This window comes from Triticum aestivum, chromosome 3B (genome assembly GCF_018294505.1).
Source record: "Triticum aestivum cultivar Chinese Spring chromosome 3B, IWGSC CS RefSeq v2.1, whole genome shotgun sequence".
Lineage (NCBI taxonomy): Eukaryota > Viridiplantae > Streptophyta > Magnoliopsida > Poales > Poaceae > Triticum > Triticum aestivum.
The window spans coordinates 687,348,224-687,352,642 of NC_057801.1; positions in this window are offsets into that span (position 1 = coordinate 687,348,224).

A 4,419-nucleotide genomic window follows, 5' to 3' on the forward strand; every position below is an offset into this window, starting at 1 on the left:
GTGGGGCCACCTGCCCCGGGGGGCCACATGGGCTGTAGGGGGTGCACCTTGGCCTACATGGGCCAAGGGCACCAGCCCCAAGAGGCCCATGCGCCTAGGGAACCCTAGAGGGAAGAGTCCTCAAGGGGGAAGGCACCTCCGAGGTGCCTTGGGGAGGATGGACTCCTCCCCCCCCTCTTGGCCGCACCCCAAAACCCATCTAGGGCTGGCCGCCGCCCCTAGGGGGTGGGAAAACCCTAAAGGGGGCGCAGCCCCCTTCCCCCCTATATATATTGAGGCATGGGGCTGCCCATAACACGCGATTTGATCTCTGGTTGGTGCAGCCCTGCCCCTCTCCCTCCTCCTCTTCTCCCATGGTGCTTGGCGAAGCCCTGCGGGATTTCCACGCTCCTCCACCACCACCACGCCGTTGTGCTGCTGTTGGATGGAGTCTTCCTCAACCTCTCCCTCTCTCCTTGCTGGATCAAGGCGTGGGAGACGTCACCGGGCTGTACGTGTGTTGAACGCGGAGGTGCCGTGCGTTCGGCACTTGATCATCGGTGATCTGAATCACGACGAGTACGACTCCATCAACCCCGTTCACTTGAACGCTTCCGCTTAGCGATCTACAAGGGTATGTAGATGCACTCCCTTTCTACTCGTTGTTGGTCTCTCCATAGATAGATCTTGGTGTTACGTAGGAAATTTTTTGAATTTCTGCTACGTTCCCCAACAGTGGCATCATGAGCTAGGTCTATTGCGTAGTTTCTTTGCACGAGTAGAACACAAAGTAGTTGTGGGCGTTGATGTTGTTCAATATGCTTACTGTTACTAGTCCAATCTTGTTTCGACGGTATTGTGGGATGAAGCGGCCCGGACCGACCTTACACGTACTCTTACGTGAGACAGGTTCCACCAATTGACATGCACTTGGTGCATAAGGTGGCTAGCGGGTGCCAGTCTCTCCCACTTTAGTCGGAACGGATTCGATGAAAAGGGTCCTTATGAAGGGTAAATAGCAATTGGCATATCACGTTGTGGTTTTGCGTAGGTAAGAAACGTTCTTGCTAGAAACCCATAGCAGCCACGTAAAACATGCAAACAACAATTAGAGGACGTCTAACTTGTTTTTGCAGGGTATGCAATGTGATGTGATATGGCCGAAAGGATGTGATGAATGATATGTGATGTATGAGATTGATCATGTTCTTGTAATAGGATTCACGACTTGCATGTCGATGAGTATGACAACCGGCAGGAGCCATAGGAGTTGTCTTTATTTTTTTGTATGACCTGCGTGTCATTGAAGAACGCCATGTAAACTACTTTACTTTATTGCTAAACGCGTTAGTCATAGAAGTAGAAGTAGTCGTTGGCGTGACAACTTCATGAAGACACGATGATGGAGATCATGATGATGGAGATCATGGTGTCATGCCGGTGACAAGATGATCATGGAGCCCCGAAGATGAAGATCAAAGGAGCTATATGATATTGGCCATATCATGTCACTACTCTATTTGATTGCATGTGATGTTTATCATGTTTATGCATCTTGTTTGCTTAGAACGACGGTAGTAAATAAGATGATCCCTTACAAAATTTCAAGAAGTGTTCCCCCCTAACTGTGCACCGTTGCTACAGTTCGTCGCTTCTAAGCACCACGTGATGATCGGGTGTGATGGATTCTTACGTTCACATACAACGGGTGTAAGACAGTTTTACACAGCAAAAACACTTAGGGTTAACTTGACGAGCCTAGCATGTGCAGACATGGCCTCGGAACACGGAGACCGAAAGGTCGAGCATGAGTCGTATAGCAGATACGATCAACATGAAGATGTTCACCGATGATGACTAGTCTGTCTCACGTGATGATCGGACACGGCCTAGTTGACTCGGATCATGTGATCACTTAGATGACCAGAGGGATGTCTATCTAAGTGGGAGTTCATAAGATGAACTTAATTATCCTGAACATAGTCAAAAGGTCTTTTGCAAATTATGTCGTAGCTCGCGCTTTAGTTCTACTGTTTTAGATATGTTCCTAGAGAAAATATAGTTGAAAGTTGATAGTAGCGATTATGCGATCAGTAGAAAGCTTATGTCCTTAATGCACCGCTCAGTGTGCTGAACCCCAAACGTCGTTTGTGGATGTTGTGAACATCGGACATACACGTTTTGATAACTACGTGATAGTTCAGTTAAACGGTTTAGAGTTGAGGCACTAAAGACGTTTTCAAAACATCGCGGAACATATGAGATGTTTCGAGGGCTGAAAATTGGGATTTCAGGCTCGTGCCCATGTCAAGAGGTATAAGACCTCCGACGATTTTCTTAGCCTGCAAACTAAGGGAGAAAAGCTCAATCGTTGAGCTTGTGCTCAGATTGTCTGAGTATAACAATCACTTGAATCAAGTGGGAGTTGATCTTCCAGATGAAATAGTGATAGTTTCTCCGAAGTCATTACCACCAAGCTGCTAGAGCTTCGTGATGAACTATAATATATCAGGGACATATATGATGGTCCTTGAGATATTCGCAATGTTTGACACCGCGAAAGTAGAAATCAAGAAGGAGCATCAATCGTTGATGGTCAGTGAGACCACTAGTTTCAAGAAGGGCAAGGGCAAGAAGGGATACTTCATGAAACGGCAATTCAGCTGCTGCACCAATGAAGAAACCCGAGGTTGAACCCAAACCCGAGACTAAGTGCTTCTGTAATAAGGGGAACAACCACTGGAGCAGCATTACCCTAGATACTTGGTAGATGAGAAGGCTGGCGAGGTCGATAAAAGTATATTGGATATACATTATGTTAATGTGTACTTTACTAGTACTCCTAGTACTACCAGGGTATTAGATACAGGTTCGGTTGCTAAGTGTTAGTAACTCGAAATAAAAGCTACGGAATAAAACGGAGACTAGCTAAAGGTGAGCTGACGATACGTGTTGGAAGTGTTTCCAAGTTTGATGTGATCTAACATCGCATGCTCCCTCTACCATCAAGATTAGTATTAAACCTGAATAAGTGCTCTTGCACCTATAGGAATGGTTTATTGAATTTTGATCGTAGGGATACACATTTTCATGCCAAAAGATATAAGATAGTAATGATAGTACCACTTCCTTGTGGCACTGCCATGAAAGTCATAATGGTATGAAACGCATGAAGAAGCTCCATATTGATGGATCTTTGGACTCACTCATTTTGAAAAGTTTGGGACATGCGAACCATGTCTATTGGTATATATGCATGAAGAAACTCCATGCAAATGGACCGTTTGAACTCACTTGATTTTGAATCACTTGAGATATGCAAATCATACCACTTAGGCAAGATGACTGAAAAGCCTCGGTTTCAGTAAAATGGAACAAGATAGCAACTTATTGGAAGCAACACATTTTGATGTGTGCAGTCCAATGAGTGCTGAGGCATGTAGTGAATATCGTTATGTTCTTACTTCACAGATGATTCGAGTAGATGTTGAGAATATTTACTTGATGAAACACAAGTCTGAATTATTGAATGGTTCAAATAATTTCAGAGTGAAGTAGAAGATCATTGTAACAAGAGGATAAAATGTCTGTGATATGATCATAGAGATAAATATCTGAATTACGAGTTTGGCACACAATTAAGACATTGTGGAAAATGTTTCACAATTAATACCGCCTGGAACACCATAGTGTGATGGTGTGTCCGAACATCATAGTTGCACCCTATTGGATATGGTGCGTACCATGATGTCTCTTATCGAATTACCACTATCGTTCATGGGTTAGGCATTAGAGACAACCACATTCACTTTAAAGAGGGCACCACATAATTCCGTTGAGATGACACCGTATGAATAATGGTTTAGAGAAACCTAAGTTGTCGTTTCTTGAAAGTTTGGGGCTGCGACGCTTATGTGGAAAAGTTTCAGGATTAAGCTCGAACCCAAAGCGGATAAAATGCATCTTCATAGGACACCCAAAACAGTTGGGTATACCTCCTAATTCAGATCCGAAAGCAATATGGATTGTTTCTAGAATCGGGTCCTTTCTCGAGGAAAAGTTTCTCTCGAAAGAGTTGAGTGGGAGGATGGTGGAGACTTGATAAGGTTATTGAACCATCTCTTCAACTAGTGTGTGGCAGGGCACAGGAAGTTGTTCCTGTGGCACCTACACCAATTGAAGTGGAACCTTATGATATTGATCATGAAGCTTCGGATCAAGTCACTACCGAACCTCGTAGGACGACAAGGACACGCACTACTTCGGAGTGGTAAGGTGATCCTGTCTTGAAGGTCATGTTGCTAGACAACAATGAACCTACGAGCTATGGAGAAGCGATGGTGGGCCCGAATTCCGACAAATGGTTAGAAGCCATGAAATCCGAGATAGTATCCATATATCAGAACAAAGCATGGACTTTGATGGACTTGCCCGATGATC